The 18,781-nt window shown below is 38.2% G+C and overlaps 2 protein-coding genes across 3 annotated transcripts in view; one reads left to right on the top strand and one right to left on the bottom strand.

Moving 5' to 3' along the window:
- LRRIQ1 (leucine rich repeats and IQ motif containing 1) overlaps positions 1-5,677 on the bottom strand; it is a 271,088-nt gene extending 265,411 nt beyond the window's left edge. Inside the window, exons 1-2 of the mRNA XM_049694936.1 lie at positions 5,520-5,677; positions 1,739-1,831 (exon numbers count right to left, since the gene is read on the bottom strand). The gene's annotated coding sequence lies outside the window, so the exon portion shown is untranslated. The remainder of the gene's footprint in view (positions 1-1,738; positions 1,832-5,519) is intronic.
- SLC6A15 (solute carrier family 6 member 15) overlaps positions 3,744-18,781 on the top strand; it is a 48,222-nt gene continuing 33,184 nt past the window's right edge. Inside the window, exons 1-2 of one of the 2 annotated variants that reach the window (XM_049693958.1) lie at positions 3,744-3,984; positions 4,514-4,620. The gene's annotated coding sequence lies outside the window, so the exon portion shown is untranslated. Of the gene's footprint in view, positions 3,985-4,085; positions 4,621-18,781 lie in introns of those variants that run through there. The other variant, XM_004280605.4, reaches the window with a different exon arrangement.

The raw sequence follows: 18,781 nt of genomic DNA, 5'->3' as shown, positions 1-18,781 counted from the left end.
ACAACATGGTTAATTGCCTTGCTTTTACCTCTCAGTCCTTCATCAGTCATGAATATACAGGATCAACAGAATATTCACTAGGTATTTGGGGATTGCGCAGACTTTATTTTAGAAACATTTTGAGACTATGTATCAAATAACATTTGTTTATATAACATAACATTTGGTATGGAGGGTGATATAATAAAAATTTTTACTGGAATGAAAAATAGAATCTCCACAATATGCTGAATATTATGGTGTCGGGAAGCAGAATTTGCCACCCTAAAACAGGTCTCTTTGTCATATTAGTGAATTTAAGCTGTTTAAAAATAATTTTTTTCCCCCCTGAGAAACAGCAGACATGGAAAGGGCTCTAAAAACCACTAGGAGTTGCCCTTTTGTAGGAAACATTTACATTTATGAGGGACATCTCCATTTGTATGTGTGTCTCCCGCTCTGTCTATGGAAGAGGATGATGACCACATCTCTAGAAACTCTTATCAGTGGAGAAGGCAAAGCCTTAAATATGCATCACAATCACCCTTGTTTACTGTGCTTTTCCTGGTCACCTCCCATAATGACTCAGCATCCTCAACATCCTCTTTTGCCTTTAACTGAGGATGGTACTTAAGGTGAGGGCTTGGGCCATTTTGGTAAGTTACTCAGTTTTCCTGGGTCTCGCTCATGTATACATGTTATTAAAATTTGTTCGATTTTCTCTTGTTAATCGATCTCATGTCAATTTAATTATTAGACCAGCCAGAAGAACCTAGAAGGGTAGAGAAAAATTTCTTCCTCCCCAACAATAGGAAAATGAATTAATATAATCTCATGATGTGAATTGATTTCAATATTTTCCTTTGAATTGTTGTTTCCACTTGTATAATGAAGACCTTTACTTTCTCAGACTATCCTTGGGAGTGAAATTTCTGGATCTTATGAGAGCTGCATCCTTTGCACTGTCTTGTGGGACACCTCTTACATCCTTAGTTAAGCCATAAAAAGGCTTATTGGTTTGAGTTGCTATTAAGATCCTACTCATCAATGGCCGGACAATGCATGGGATCCTTTGAACTGGAAAGACTTCTAAATTATTAAAATTTTAATTAAATGATTAATTAAACAACTGTTCCTATGTTAATTGGCATGCAGAAGTGCCAAAAGGCAGAATATTGAACATGAATTAATATTATCTCATGATGTGAAATGATTTCAATATTTTCCTTTAGCATCACGCATTTAAACCTTTTTAAAAGAATCTTTGAATTGTTTTTCTGAACTCTGGGCGTTTTTGCATAATACTGTCATTTTGAGGGATTTGGTTTTAAAAAATACTATGGTAGAAAGTCTTGGCAAGTCAAGATTCCTCCCACCACACACACCCCACACACACTTAAGGGAATACTCACTTACTTTCTCTTTCAGCCCTTCTATTACCTTTTTTTTTTTAATGAGAAGTATAATGTTGATTGCTTAAAAGTAGGTGTCAAATTCAGAAGGTGATTTAGATACAGGCAGGTATTTATTTACTGTATCTAACAGATGCCTCCTGGCTGTGTGAACTTAGACAACCAAAGCCTCAGGTTTTTCTTCTGCAGTGTACCTACCTCATATGGTTGGTGTAAGCGTTAAGAAAAATCAAGCATATGGATTATTCCACACATTGCAAAGGCACATACTCAGCATCACATCAATACTTGTTGATATGTAAGTACACATCAGTACAGCGTGGGCATAAGGATGGGTCTACCTTTACCTGTAGGGAGAAATCTTCTTCCAAGTTCTGCTCTTCCCTTCTGTGTGCTGCCTCCTCCCGCTGCACCAACACCACCACATGGTGGCCATTTTCCTACCGTGTGACAGAGAAAGCACTCAGTAATTGCTAGCTAAAAGATGTTAGCAGTTGAACAGTCAATCTTTGAAAGATTTGGTTGTTAAAAATTTTAAACGGTACTGTTCACCTCCATGACTGGAATTACCCAGGATCTCCTTTTAGGACCTTTGCAACCCTCCTCCACTTCTTATCTTCTAAGGTGCCTAGTCCTGGTGGTAATTCTACACTTTCCATCTGTTAAAATCTATACATCCATTAAAGGCTTACAAAAATGCATAGAGAAAAAAAAAAAAAAAAGCCAGCCAGATCTGGGTTTAAATCTCCATTCTGCCATTGAATGTCACTGTGTGACTGTTTGCAATTTTTTTTCCTTTTCTCTTCTCTTTTTAAAAATTTTTAACTTAATTTAATTTTTACTTATTTATTTATTTTTGGTTGCACTGCATCTTTGTTGCTGTGCATGGACTTTCTCTAGTTGCGTGGAGTGGAGGCTACTCTTCGTTGCAGTGCCATGGCTTTTCATTGCAGTGTCTTCTCTTGTTGCGGAGCACCGGTACTAGGCGTGTGGGCTTCAGTAGTTGTGGTAGGCGGGCTCGGTAGTTGTGGCGTATGGACTTAGTTGCTCTGCGTCATATGGGATCTTCCTGGACCAGGGCTTGAACCCATGTCCCCTGCATCAGCAGGCAGATTCTTAACCACTGCACCACCAGGGAAGTCCTGCATTTTTTTTTTCTGGATATCACCTCTATCTAATCTCTAACTTAGGAAAATCGCATCATTAATTAGTTGAGAAGATTAAATAAACGATTTTAAAGCCCCAGGTGCTTAGGGGGAAACTCAGTAGCTACTTTATCTTATTTTTCCTCATTGGCATCAAGATATAAATTGTATCGATCATTTTTGAGGGCATTACTCCACAAATATTTGTCACTTGTACCTTTGTACATGCATTTGAGACAGGTGTCACACATCAGTGAAAAAGTGTGAGGGGGGAATACTGGTAGGCCAGAAGGCCTTCCTGGTACCACTATAAACAATTCCTGCAAGCATACAGAAAACTTGGTTTCCCACAGATAAGCCTAATCCTGATTATGGAGGACAGAGCTCTACTTATTTTCTTAAATTCTCCTCAGTTGTTATTGGTATTATTTGTACTATGTTTCAACTTCAATATATATAAAATGATATATATTAACATAAATATTTGCCTGTCGCAAATATGTGAAGTAAAAGTAAATTAGACAAGATGTTCTGTAAGACTTTTATTGTAACTGTTTTTAGCTTTTCCTGTGGGGCATCTATCAGAGTATTTATTTACCCATGCCAGGAGAAGGGCATCCAGAGGATCAAATCTAATTTAATTTTTTCTTAAAAAAATTTTTTTTAAAGGTGGGTTTGGAAGAGACTGAGAAAAAGCTCTCTTGGCTGCATTAAAAGCTGGGGATTAGTAGCAATGTTCTGACCTGAAATTTAGGTCTTGTGATTTCTTTCCAGGAGATTTTTCACTGCATGAAAAACCTGTCTGCAATGGCCTTATTATTTAATTCAGTCTTAATTGGATACAAACCGTCAAAATCTGAGGGATTGTTGGAAGGCCTAAAAGTGCACAGAGGTATTTTTTTAATGGTAATATCAATCATCTAGAAGTGAAAACGTCCTTCACCAAGTCACTAAACCTTTCTGCTATAATATATTTTACGTTCATTTTGCATTTCTTTTAAAGTTTCAAGGACATAAAATTTAATCTCTAGAGCATATGCCTTGTTTGGGGGAAGATTCAGCCATTTTCAAAAGTAGGCTAAGCTTTTGTGCTCCGTGATGTATATTTTAAGGAATTCTCCACGTGGCTTAATGAGTATGTCTTCATTGCTACAAGAGGTGAGTCAGGCTTCGTTTTGTAATAAGACCCCTTGGAGACGAGTGGGATGCTAAGGGACCAACATAGGGTGAGGACTGGCTCCTTAAAAGAGCCTTTCATCATTTGGCCAGAATCAAGTGGAGCGCTATCAGGCCACCGTTTGATGGAGAAGCAAATGCCCAGAGTGCTTTTCTTTTGCGAGAGATGTAAATGGCAGGCTGGGAAAGAAAGCTAGGGAAGAGTGTTCTTTGGGTCATTCACTGCTTCTAGTTCGGTCCCCGACGTTCGGAAAATATTCAAAGGGTGTAAGGTAGGACCATTTCTATTGTTATCCCGGCTGGGACAAAGGCGGGGTGGCAGTGGTGGGGGCGGGCAAGTGATGCCCATCCTTTCGGTTGCGTAGGTTGGGGGAGTACGGGATGGCGCGGGGGGATTTGTTTTGTTTTGCTCTGAAGTCGGCTTCCCGGAGTCCCTCCCGTTCCCCGCCGGGAGCGCAGGGAGGACGCAGCGAGGCAGTCGCAGCGGCCTCTGCGTCAAGGGGCGGCGGGGCGGGGAGGTGCGGCGCCGGGCCTGGAGACCTGGCTCGCGTCCCCCAGGCGCCCGCAGCCTCCCCCTCCCCCGCAGCCTGTTGGCGGCCGCAGCTCTGGCGGGCCGGGCACGTGGGCGCCTCCGTCACACCCTCACTCACACACTGACACACACCCGCGCGCCTGCATCTCGTGCTCTTCGCCTGGCGGACACACAGGCGCTCAGGAGTAGTCCCCTGCCAGCCCGCAGGGCAGAGACCCCCTGCACCCTGCCCCAGGGCCCGCCCGCCCTCAGCAGCTGCTTCTCTGCAGACAGCTCCCCGCGGCCTCGGTCAGTCACCTGGACCCGACCCCTTGGCCACTGCTGCTACTGTCGGGACGTGGACACAGCAAGAGGCGCCGGCCAAGACACCCTGACGGTGAGGACACGCTTCTACCGCTAAGGACACGGTGTAGGTAGGGTGGGGCTCACCGTGAGGCACCCTGGAGCTCGGGGCCGGGGAAGGGAGCGGAATTGATGGATGGATCCCGGGAAGGGCTCAGGCTGTGTCCGGGGGTGAGGGGAGGTAGGGCGGCTCCAGAAACCCAGGAGGGCGAAGCTGGGCTCAGCGGGCGACCCTTCGGGCTCTGCGTCCTGCACCTGTGCACAATCGGGGGGCCTAGAAGCGGTGTGTAACGGGAAGCACATGGGTCGAAACGTGCCGCCATCCTTCTTCCTTCCTGCCGTGACCACAGCATCCCCGAAAGACTAGTCGTTTCCAAGTCCAGTCAGGGTTGGCCGAAGGGCGGGGTCCGCCTGAGGCAAGTCGGAAAGTTGCCAGGGTCGGGACGGAGCGAGACGCTTCCAGGGCTCTCGGTGAGTTGGAAGCTGATCCTCGTACAGGTTAGGGTGGGGCGGGGAGAGGAGCCAACCTCATTCCTCGTTCGCTTCTGGTTGCTTTTGCAACTGCCGAAGGCGACTGCCCAAGGCGGTGTGTTTTCACGTGACCCCAGTTCCCTTTTGCCTGAGGTATCCTGCGTTAAATGGTCCTGAAGTGGGCCTTTCTCCCGCACAAGGCACGCGGCTCTCGGAGAAAGCACAGCCTGTGTGTTTCTGCGCATCCAGGGATTTGAGGATGTGGTGGTGAGGGTGTTGGCGCCGGGATTTTAAGGAGAGGATGGGAGACCGTTTCTACGTTTCATGAACTCGGCTCGTTTGTGCGTGGCCTGGGTAGAGGACCGTTTTGAGTATAGAGGTAGACTTTCAGTCAGTAACGCGCCTTATAAATACGAATGGATTAAAAACGCTCGAGCTGTCTTGGGGACAGTTATGACCTACCCGGTCTCAGAGGCCGCAGTGGCTGGAATGCTTTTCCGTTAAGCGGAAAAGCGGCGTTTGCTGCTCGTTCGCGGAGAGGGAAGCCCACAGGTTCGCGCTCTCCGGTGCTGAGCTCTTCTTTCCGCTTTCCGTTCTCTTCCCTAGCGGGGAAACAGTGGAGTAAGAAGGGGCGGGGTCCGCACTGGGCGCCGTGACGTCAGCAGTGTTTGGGTGCTTATGCAAATGAGACTGCGACCGTTTCCCCTAGGCCGGCCGTTTCCCCTCCAGGTCTTAAAGGTAGACCCAGTCTCAGTCTGCACCGTTTGTTTGGTCCACTGCCCAGAAACACAAGAGGACCGAAGCGTTTGCGTTCTGTGCTACATTTGGGCTTCTCGTCTCCCCGTTTTTAAAGCTGTTTTATACCTGTCATTGCCTGGTTGCTTTCCCGAAACACAGGGAACAATGTGTTTGCTTTAAGAAATATCATTCTCTGACGAACAACCCCGTGAAGAGCTCCTTACCCCACCCAGCCTCAGTTCCGCAAGAATGCTGCTGAGATACACTCCTGCTTCTGTCTTCAACGCATAGTATTGGATTTGACTTGTAGTAGGTATTTAATAAATACTTGATGATGGACCGAAGAGTGTGTGTATTTCTCTCACTAAATTCGGAGTATTCAACCATCAAAATTGTCTATTTTATTTTTGCGAAAATGAGTGGGCTTTGTGTCTTACATGACCAGCGATCCATGTATATTTGTTAGCTTAAAATATATTATCAGTATATTACTGAATTCGTTGACCATTTTCCTCCAAATGAAAATAAAATTCAGTGTATTCTTTTTTTGCAGAAAGATAGGAATTAATGTTGTTGTGAAAGGAAGAGAATGTCATCATTTGTTGACAAGTTTTCTTTTTCTGATTGCACGTTATATATTTGATTCAAGAATTACTTTATATTCCAATATATGTAACTCAAGATATTGTATTTTAATGGTGTTAAGAAAGATGTTCACATATGTTTTTAGGAAATAAGTGCTCTGTTATCCAATTAATAAAGTAAATAAGAAATACTATCTCAGTCTAGTTCAGGTTGCTATAACAAATTACCATAAACTGGGTGGCTTATAATGAACAGAAATGTATTTCTCACACTTCTGGAGGCTGGTCCAAGATCAAGGTGCCAGCAGATTCCGTGTCTGGTGGGAGTCTGCTTCCCGGTTCATAGAGGGTGCTTTCTCACTGTGTTCTCACGTGGTCGAAGGGGCTAGTTAGTTCTCTAGCATCTCATATTAACCCCCCAAAGCCTCAGCTTCTAATACCATCACTTTGGGGTTAGAATTTCAACATATATGGGATGGGGGGAGGACACAAACATTCAAACCATAGCAAATAGTAAAGAATTTTTAAATTGGATCATAGCTGTTTGAGATACCAATAATCAGGTGAGATGCTTAGTTGTCAGTAGTTGAAATTTTAAAATAAGTTAGAATAATTACCAAAACCTAAACTTGTTAAGCGTTAGTTTACCCAGTGATCACAGTTCAAATTTTATTTTGTACATGTTAGAAAATATGCTTGTCCTGTCGTGACAAAACTTTTGTTTTAATTGGTAAGAATTTTGCATTCCTTTGAACTCTGGGGTTATCATCCAGGTAATTAAAAAATCATTGACTTAGAATGATAGACCTGAAAGAGACTGTTGGTGATCAAAAGCACAGAAAGCTTTTACTTCTCAATTTACTTCTCAACTTCCTTTGCAGGGTGTGTTAACCCCTTTATTACTGCATACATATGCATGATTGGCTGTAATAATATATTCCTATGCAGAGTCGATTTTAAAATAGTTTCTGAGCAGATTGCATTATTAACAAAAATCCATGGGTGTAGTCTGATGCGTGAAAGCATTCAAGGTTACATAGCAGGCATCTTTAGATTTATTTCCAGTTTGCCCTATAAATTAAAACAAGTCCTAACTACTCTTCTGGATATATTGAGTAAATAATTTTTTAATAAACAAATTTATCTGCTTATACATTAACTTTGACCAGTAATGATTGTCTCATATTTCTTGGTGAACAGCAAACCCTAGAGACTGGGCTACAGGGTGGTATTAAATGCACGGTACCACTTGATATAGGAGAGAGCTATTTTCAGTCTCGAAGTTCAGTTTATTTCCTTGTGATTGACACGCTAAGGTATCCTTTCACATAAGATTAATTGATTGTTATCTTTGAACAGAATGCTTAACCTGGGAGCTTTTTCACGTATCAGATTGGCAAAGACCAAAAATATTACTCACTGATAAAGACGCAGACGACGTAGAGAATGGACTTGAGGACACGGGGAGGGGGAAGGGTAAGCTGGGACGAAGTGAGAGAGTGGCATGGACATATATACATTACCAAATGTAAAATAGATAGCTAGTGGGAAGCAGCTGCATAGCACAGGGAGATCAGTTCAGTGCTCTGTGTCCACCTAGAGGGGTGGAATAGGGAGGGTGGGAGGGAGATGCAAGAGGGAAGGGATATGGGGATATATGTATACATATAGCTGGTTCACTTTGTTATATAGCAGCAACTAACACGACATTGTAAAGCAGTTATACTCCAATAAAGATGTTAAAAAAATATATTGCTCACTGTATTGAAGAAGGCAGAGGGAACCAGGCACTTTCATACTTTGCTTGTGGTAGTACAAATTGAGACCGCTTTTATAAAGGGTCATTTGTCAATATTTACCAAAATTATAAAAGCACATAACTTTTGATCAAGCAGTTCCGCTTCTAGGAATTTATTCTACAGATATGTAAAAGTCAGATATACAAAGTGAGTTGCTTGAACATTGAAGCAAAGTGTCAGAAATGACCGATATATGACATACTCATACAATCATTTTAAAAAACACAATATTGTATTGAGAGCAAAAGGTTTTAAAGATTTTTTAAGTGAAAAACCAAGATGCAGAATTATGTATCATATAGTATATAGTAACAGTGGTGTAAAAAGAAAAAGGTTGGGAAGGTGGAAAGAAAACACATATTAGCCTGAACATACCTATTAACTTGACTATATACCAAATATCTGTGGAGGACTTTGGTGACTTATAGAGAGATAGGGGTGGGATTAGATGTGCTGGGGAAAAAGAGTGGGAAGATATTTTTCACTCTATACCCACCATATTACTGTATTATTTAGTCTAAATATAAATTTAAACATATTCTAAAGTGAAAACAGTAGTATATAAAAAGTACTCTTGGGAGAACAGTAGCCAGGCATCAGATGCCATCAAATGAGTAAGGTATAAAAGTCAATGGAGGGGCTTCCCTGGTGGCGCAGTGGTTGAGAGTCCGCCTGCCGATGCAGGGGACACGGGTTCGTGCCCCCGTCTGGAAAGATCCCACATGCCGCGGAGCCGCTGGGCCTGTGAGCCATGGCCGCTGAGCCTGCGCGTACACAGCCTGTGCTCCGCAACGGGAGAGGCCACAACAGTGAGAGGCCCACGTACCGAAAAAAAAAAAAAAGTCAATGGATCTTTTGGGTCCATGATTTTTGTAGTTTCTGAATTTATGGGAAAGTTTCCTACATTGAATATTCTTAGTAATAAAATTGTATTAGAACAGCAGATGAGATTTAGTGGATTCACTAAAATTAACTGGTTATATCAGCATAAAAATGCACATTTTTTAGTGAGTTGACTAAGGTTTTTTTTAAAAAAAATTTGAGATGGTTATAGATTCATATGAAGTTGTTAAGAAATAATTATATAAGATAATATATAATTATAAGAAATAACACAGAGAGTTCTTGCATGCCCTCTATGCAGTTTTCTGCAAGTGTAACCTTTTGCAAATCTATACTATGACATCATAATCAGAATACTGACATTGATAAAGCAAAGTTACAGAGTTCCATCACTATAAGGATCCCTGTGTGGCCCTTTCATAAGCACAACCACTTCAGTCCTGTCCCCAGCCTCTCCTTAAATCGTGGTGACCACTAACCTATTATTCATGTTTGTTGTTTTGTCTTTTTAAGAATGTTATGTAAGTAGAATCATATAATGTGCAACCTTTTGGAATTGGCTTTTTCCACTCAGCATAATTGTCTATAGATTCATCTAAGCTGTTGTGTGTATTAGTGGCTTGTTTTTATTTCTGAGTAGTACTCCATGGTATGGATTTACCAGAGTCTGTTTAACCATTCACCCATTGAATGACACCTGAGTTCTTTCCAGTTTAGGGTTGTTATGAATAAAGCTGCTATAGAAACTTGTTTACAGGTTTTATGGAAGCTAAATTTTCATTTCTACAGCATACATGCCCAGGAGGGCAATTGCTGGATTATATGGTCGTTGCATGTTTTGTTTTCTGGAGAGCCATACCATTTTACATTCTCACCAGCAATGTATGAATGATCCAGTTTTCTCCATATCCTTGCCAGAATTTGGTTGTCTTTCTATTTTAGCCATCCCAATAAGTATGTAGTGACATCGCATTGTAGTTTTAGTTACCATTGCTAATGGCTGATAATGTCAAACCTCATTTCATGTGCTCATTTGCCATCCAGACATCATATTCGGTGAAATGTCCCTTTATGTCCTTTGTCCATTTTCTAAATTATTTTTAATTGATGATGTTTATGAGTTCTTATAGACCCTAAATACTGTTTTTTTTTTTCTTGGGGTTGTGGTCTGCAAATGTTTTCTCCCAGTCTTTAGCTTATTTTTTTCATCCACTTAATAGGTTCTTTCACAGAGCAAATTTTTAAATTTTGAAGTCCATTTTACCAATTTTTGCTCTGATGGATTCTGCTTTTGGTTTCATGTCTAAGAATTCTTTGCTTAGCTCTAGATCTCAAAATATTTTCTGATGATTTCTTTTTAAAAGGTTTATAGTTTGATGTTTTACATTTAAGTCCGTGATTCATTTTGAGTTGTTTTTGTATAAGGTATGAAATTTAGGTCCAGGCTGTATTTGCTTGGGAATGCCCAATTGTTCCAGAGCTATTTGTTGAAAGGGCTATCCTTTCTCTACTGAAATTGCTTTTGCACCTTTGTCAAAAATCAGTTGGATGTATTTGTGTGGACCTACTTATGGGTACTCTCTTCTGTTTCATTGATCTATTTGTCTGTCCTTCTGTCAACCTCACACAGTCTTTATCACTGTAGCTATATAAGTCTTCAAATAAGGTAGAAAGATTCCTCCTACTTCATTCTTCCATTTTGAAATTGTTGTAGCTATCTTAGTTTTTTGACATTTTATATAAATTTAGAATAATCTATATCTACAAAAATTTTTGCTGGGATTTTATAGGAATTGCCTTAAACCTGTATACCAATTTAGGGAGAACTGACATATTTACTGTGTTGAGTCTTTCAGTCCGTGAACATGGTATGTCTGTCCATATATTTAGATCTTCTTAGATTTCTTTCATCAGTTGAAGTATTCAATATAAAAGTACTGTTCATATTTTGTAGATTCCTTGGTATTTTCAATATAGACAATCAGGATGTCTACACATATGGAAAATTTTCTTTCTTCCTTTCCAATCTATATGCCTTATATTTCCTTTTCTTGCCTTACTGCCCTGGCTAGAATTTCCAGTACTACACTGAATAAAAGTATGTGAATAGACATTCTTGTCTTGTTCCTGAGCTTCAGGGAAAATATTACATTATTCGTTTTTGAATATTGAACAAGCCTGTGTACCTAGAATAAGACCCACTTGGTCATGGGGTACAATTCTTATTATATAGCACTGAATTCTGTTTTCTAATATTGTGTTAAGGAAGTTTTTGTCTTTATTCACAAAAGATATAGATATATAGTTTTTTGTTTGTTTTATTCTGGTACTATCTTTGTATGGTTTTGGATTCAGAGTAATACTGACTTAATAAAATGAACTGCGAAGTGTTCTATCATCTTCTATTGTCTGGAAGAGATTGTGCAGAGTTGGTGTTAATTGTTTCTTAAATGTTAGGTGGGATTCTCCAGTGAAACCATCTGGGCCTGGAGATTTCTTTTGTGAGAGTTTTAAAATAATGCATTCATGTTTCTAAATAGTTATATGGATATTACATGACCTGTTTTATGTTGGGTAAGTTGTGGTAGTTTGTGTTTTTCAAGGAATTAGCCTATTTCAACTAAGTTGTCAAGATTTACGTGTGTAGAGTTTTTGCTAGTATTTCTTTATGGTCATTTTGATGTCTGCAGGTTTTCTTATAATCCTTGTTTCATTTCTTATATATAAAATGATATACAAAAGCGTAAAATCAACCTTATGGAGCTTTACATTAGGGTAACTAAACATGTCTTTCAAGGCTAGTATTTATCTTGTGGTTACAAGAGAATCACTGCATGGATTTAAAAACCTAAACCACACCTTTTTTTACACAGGTCTAGCCCCACTGTGAATGGTTCCTTGGACAATATTTCAAATTTAATTAAGTATTTTTACTTTCAGTTAAATTCAGTGACTATTCAATTTCTCTCCCCCATTAGGCAGTTAGTACATATGCTACATAACAAACTATCCATTTTTTGTTTTAGTAGGTTTGAAACAATGTTATATTGAAGCATTCACCCTCTGTTACCTTCCTGGGATTGTAGTGACTTTAAACAATAATGATTTATTATTTTTCATTATCCTCTGTGTTGGTTGGGCTCAGCTAGGTGCTTCATCTGTTCTAGTTGATATTTCTAGTTGGTATTAGCTGGCTATTCAACTGGGGCTAGAATGTCAACATCTTTGTTCTTGTTCCTGTGGGTTTAGCTCAGATGGCTGGTACAACTGGTGGCTGATAGAGTGTCTCTCTCACTTTCCATGTGGGATTTCTAACAGGGCAGGTGGACATTTTTTATATTGTGTCTGGCTTCCAAAAGAGTCAAAGCAGAAACTGCCAGGCTTCCTGAGGCCTAGTGACATTTGCATAGTGTCACTCCTGCATTCTAATGGTCAAAGAAGTTCAAGGCCAGCCCAGAATTAAAAGAAGGGGAAATAGACTCCATCTTATTAATGAGATGAGTAACAGGGATAATACAGCATTGGGAAGAATTGTTAACATTTGTGTTTGCTATCTATTATAGGAAACATCTAAGAGAGATCATACTTGACATTCTATGATGATGACAATGAAGCATGTTGAATGCTTTCAAATTCATTTTTTCCATAAGGCATGATAATACAAACATATAAATAAGTGTAATACAATAGAATGTGCCTGCAGGAGGCTAATAATAGCTCCTGAAGATTTGTCTACCTCTTAATTCCTGGCACTTGTGACTGTTACCTTAGTTGGAAAAAGACTTGTTGCAGAAATTATCTTCAGATGAAGAGGTTATCCTAGAATGTCCAGGTGGGCCCTATATGCCATGCCATCTCAGATGTCCTTATATGAAAGAGGCAGAGGAGATTAGACACACATAGAAGAGGAGGAGGCAGTGTGACTATGGAGGTATGGACTGGAGTGATGTGGCTATGACTGAAGGAACACCGGCAGCCCCAGAAGCTAGAAGAGGCGAAGAACAGACTTTCCCCTAGGGCCTCCTGAGGGACTGCAGACCTGACAACACCTTGATTTTGTTTCACTGAAACAGATTTCAAATCTCTGGCTTCCAGAGCTTTGAAAGATCAGATTTCTGTTGTTTCAAGCCACTAAATCTGAATTTGTTACAGCACCCTCAGGAAATGAATACAGTGCCTAAATCTGAGGTGTTCTCAATAAAATTTTAAATGTTTAAAAGACTTTTTGTATATTTTCAAAATGTTTAAAAGGCCTTTTGAAAGACTTAGTTAAATAAAATTTAAGATCTGTCCTTGGTTTATAGAAGTCAACAAAAATACATTTCAATTTCTGGGAATTGCTGTATAATTATAATTAACTTTGAAATAATTGCAAGCTCACAAGAAGGTGCAAAGGGAGGTCCTGTGTAACCTTCGCTTAGCCTCCCCCACTTTATAATCTTATATAAAAATACAGTACAATATCAAAACCAGCATATTGATATTGGCAAAATTCATAGAGCTTTTCCAGATTATGCAGTCATTTTTTCTGTATGTGTGTGTATGTATGTATTGTTCTTTGCAATTTTATCACATGTATAGCCTCATGCAACCCTTATCACAATGAAGATACTAAATGGTAACCATCTCACAAGATTCTCCTGTGCTACCTTTTTATAGCACACCCACCTGTCCTTCTGTACCATAACTCCTAGCAACCACTGTTCTGTGGTTCATCTCTGTCATTATCTAATTTCACAAATGTAATATAAATGGAATCATGAAATATGTATCCTTTTCAAACTGGCTTTCTCTCCCACATTTAGCATCATTCCCTTAAAGTTTATCCAGGTTGTTGCATGTATCAATAGTTCTTTCCTTTTTATGGCTGATATTGCATGATATGGACGTACTCTGGTTTGTTTAACCATTCACCCATTGAAGGACGTTTGGGTAGTTTTCAGTTTGGGGCTATTATGAATAAAGCTTTTATGAACATTTATGTACAAGTTTCTGCTTGAAAATAAGTTTTTATTTCTCTGGGATATATGCCTAAGAGTGCAAAATGATGGTCACAATGGTAACTCTATTATTAGTGTTAAAAGTAACTGCCAACTATTTTTTAGAGTGGCTATACTATTTTACATTTCTATCAGCAATATATGATTGATCTAGTTTCTTCACATCCTCACCAGCTTTTGGTGTCATTATTTATTTATTTATTTATTTATTTATTTATTTATCTATTTATTTTAGCCATTCTGATAGATATGTTATAGTCCACATTTTTGGGCAAAACGTAGGTTACCAAGTGTAAGTTGTGACTTTGTATTTCACTTGTAAAAATGTTCTCCTCCTTTTGATTGATTCTGTGATTTTTTTTGTTATCTTTTTGCTTAATGCAGACATTTTATATAAAGAGATATAATTTGCAAAATAAATGCTTAGGTGGAATTCTATATGGTTGAATATTTTTTGTATTATTTGTTAAAATCATTATTTCATTATGTTACCAAATTTTGTCTTTTTCTATGGTGATTATTTCATAACTGTAAACTTCTTAACATGTGCCTTTTTTTTCTTGGGTATTTCAATATGGTTCAACATTTTATTTTTGTTCAAATAGTCTTTACTTTTTACCTTATACATTAGACTATGAAAAAATATATTTCATTTGAATTCACAATGAATTTCAGATTCAATGTTCAGAATTGGTTCATATTTAAAGAAAACTTTATTCAGTAAAATTTGAATTTGTCCAAGTCAGGGAGATAATTCACTGTTGTTCTAGTTCTTTATTATAGAATATTAAGATTGTGGAAAATGCTAGTAATTAGCCAGCACAGGCATGTCTGTTTGAGTCATCTCTCATATCTAAGATGCAAGTGTCTGCCTGCTATTTTAGGGTTTTGCATATTTTCACTGGAAACATTTATTAATGTCTAATATAACATAACTTCAAAAGATGTTGTAACAATAGTAGTTTAAAAGTCTGGAAAGATGGAGTAAGAGCTCTGTTAATTCTATAGTGAATTCTTTCTATTTTGAGTTAACTCTATAGTGAAATTTTTAGCAAGAATAATCAAGACAAAAGCAGAGAAAACACCTATTACCAATAGCAGGGATAAAAAATGAGATAAGACTAAAAATCCTGCAGGTGTTAAAAAACACTAGGGACTATTATGAATCACTTTGTGCCAATAAATTTGACAATTTAGATGATATAAATTCCTTGAAAAGCACAACTTACCAAAACTAACATAGCAAGAAAAAGAAAACCTAAGTAGCTGTATATCAATAAAATAAATTGAATTTTTAATTGAAAATATTCCATAAAAGAAAACTCCAGGCCCAGATGGCTTTATTGGTGAATGCTGCCAAACATTTTAGGAAGAAATAAAACCAATCCTACATATAGTCTCTCAGAAAATAAAAGAGAGGCCATTTCAGAACTCTATTAAGGAGTCCACCAAAACCAGAGAAGTAAAATATAAGAAAAAAAATTTTACAGATCCATGTTCCCATGAATGTAGTTGAAAAAAATCCTTACCAAAATATTAGCAAATAAATTCAGTGATATATTAAAAGGGTAATACATCTAGAGTAAGTGGGGTTTATCCCATAATAAAAGATACAAAACCAATCAATATAATACTCTATATTAACAGATTAAGAAGTTATGTGATTATCTTAATAAAAGCAGGAAATTATGTGACAAAATTCAACAGGTATTCATGATTCAAAAACAAAAAATCACTGAACTAGGAATAAAAGAAACTTCTAAACAGATAAAAGGACCTGATGAAAAAATCCATAACTAACATTGTACCTAACAGTAAAATATTGAGTACTTCCCCACTAACACTGGGGCATAGATGAAGAAATCTGCTCTTAACACTTCTGTTCAAAATTTTGGTGGATGTCCTAGCCAGAAAATAACTCAAGAAAAAGAAATTAAAGGCAAACAATTAGACAAAGCTAAACTATCTTTATTTACCAATGACATATTGTCTATATAAAAATCCTAACGAATCTTTAAAAATAACAACTTGATTTAGCATTGTTGCAGGGTATATAGCTTGTATTTAAAAAAATCACTTTTTTCTGGAGAGAAATTAAAGCAGATACAAATAAATGGAAAGATATACCAAGTTCATAGATTGGAAAACTCAATTTTTTAAGATGTGAGTGCTCCACAAATGGGTCTATAGAATCAATGTAATCCCATTCAAAATTCCAGCAGACTGTTTTATTTTGGGTAGAAACTGACAAGCTGATTTCAAAATTTATGTGGAGAGGCAATGAAACAATCTTAAGAAAGGAAAAACACATTAAAAATGGTTAGGCTTAAAAAAAAAAAATGGTTAGGCTTGAGAACCACAAGTTAAAATTTTATTATGTTGATTTTAAAAGGTTTTGAATCTAGCTTTAAGTGTTTAAAATAGATTTTTTTTCTGAAAAGTTACTCATGAAGATATTAAAGCAATACAAAAATGGGAGAATGAGAAAAATATAAAGATAAGTCCAAACTTAAATAATGTAACATTTTCAACATTTTAAATGTATGTAACTCCCTATATAGAATAGATAAGTGGGAAGACACCAATTGTTTTATATTTATAATAGGTTTACATTTATAATAGGTATATAATAAGGTTCTTTGCAAGCTGCAGAAACTGATGCTGGCTATGAGGGGAAAAAAAAAGAAATATTGGCAGGGTTGCAAGGACTCAAAGAAACAATGGGGTGCTTGGCAATAAGATGGAAAAGGGCAAGAATGAAAACAGTTCTGAAAACTGGATCCAGGATCCATCACTATGGTAGTAGTTACAGCCTGGGCATAATCCCTTTGGAATTAAATGAGATGCCAACTTTTTGATCTCTTTGTTCTTCTCCTCAAGGTTCAAAATCCAGGGAGAGGAAATCTAACTGGACAAATGCAGATTATTCTCAAAAATGGTGGCAGTATTTCTCTCTTCCCTCTACTCATACCTTTAGCAAATTGACTTTGTTGTTCCTTCCATCAAAACATGGAGTTTATTTACTCTTGGGTCATCTGGACTTAGCTGTGTGACTTGCTTTGGTCAGTGAGACATCAGCAAATGTGACACAAACAGGCTTTACTAGCACTTGTGTGTTGGGCTTACCCCTTTGGGCTAGAGTTGGAACTCTAAGCTTATAATGTGAACAAGCTGGAGCTAGCATTTTGGAGAGACTACGTGTAGGAGGACCAAAGTGCTCTGGCTGATAGGCTGTCCCTGCCAGAATGTGATTTGAGACCCTCTTAGGCCATCCTCCTCCACTCGAGTTGACAGGTGACTGCAGAGCAGAAGTGACCCAAGTCAAGAGAAGCAAAACAACTGACCATTTAAGCCTAGCTAAAATTGCTAATCCACAAAATCATGAGCAAATACAGTTTTTGTTTGCTAAGCTATTAAATTTTGAGGTAATTTATTATGCAGAGATAGAAAACTGGTTTTATAAAAAAGTGGTGTTAAGACACCTGAAACATGTAGCATTGGCTCTGGACTCACAGTATCCTTAATTGAATGAAGTTGTAATATAATACAAATATAAGAGGGTGATAATCATAGTAAAAAGAAAACATATACTGAGTACTCTCACTGTGTTTGCGTTTATCCAAGCACTTTATTATTAGATAACTAAGTAATTTAGCCAAGGTCATAAAACCATAAGTGATAGAGTTTGGATTTGAACTCAGTCTGTCTCTAGAACCTAGATATAAATGTTTGGCACCATGGCCTTCCCTGGTGGCACAGTGGTTAAGAATCCACCTGCCAATGCAGGGGACATGGGTTCGAGCTCTAGTCCGGTAAGATCCCACATGCCACGGAGTAACTAAGTCCATGGGCCACAACTACTGAGCCTGCGCCCTAGAGCCTGCGAACCACAACTACTGAGCCCACGTGCCACAACTACTGAAGCCTACGCACCTAGAGCCCATGCTCCGCAACAAGAGAAGCCAACGCATTGAGAAGCCAGTGCACTGCAACAAAGAGTAGCCCCTGCTCACCACAACTAGAGAAAGCCCGCGCGCAGCAATGAAGACCCAATGCAGCCAAAAAATAAATAAATAAATAAATAAGTAAATGTTTGGCACCAACACATATCTTTTCACAGCAATAAATATTAATTCCTACAAGATCTCATTAAAAGTAAATAAGAAGGATTATACAAAAACATGAAGAAGTGGGGTCATTATCCTTTTTTGGACTATGAATTTCATATTTAGACAGTATCCTAAATTGATACTGTCAATTTAATCCTCATTACAGTTTAATCCTCATCTTTCTGCTATGAAAGATGAGAACGTTCTCATACCTTTCTTTCTTTCTTTCTCCCGTTTAAACTCCTGATTTTGTTAGTCAGGTTATTTTTGGATTTTAATTTATATTTTTCTCCTCAACATAATTCTTATAGATTTTGAACCTTATTTCCTTGTGTAAATTAATGTTCACTTCTGTCGTTTAACATGGGTCTCTGTCTCGATTGGCTAAATTTCATGATCATGTAGCCTGTCCCTCTTTCTCCCCATTAGGGCTCATCAGATCTTTTATGGATGAGAATATTTGCGACATTTATAATTGGAATACAAAGTACTTGAGTATAAAAACTGAAGATCAAGTATTTTTTTCTCTTAGTTTTTATAGAGGTGATTGAATATCCTGGGCTTATTTCTCCTTTCTACTTCTGCTTGAAATCCCTAGGAATCTCCATACTAGTAATTTCTCAGTGTTGACTGTTCTACATTATTATTATT

This window comes from Orcinus orca, chromosome 11 (genome assembly GCF_937001465.1).
Source record: "Orcinus orca chromosome 11, mOrcOrc1.1, whole genome shotgun sequence".
Classification (NCBI taxonomy): Eukaryota; Metazoa; Chordata; class Mammalia; order Artiodactyla; family Delphinidae; genus Orcinus; species Orcinus orca.
The sequence above is the reverse complement of the archived record's forward strand: the minus strand, read 5'-3'. Positions and strand labels throughout refer to the sequence as shown.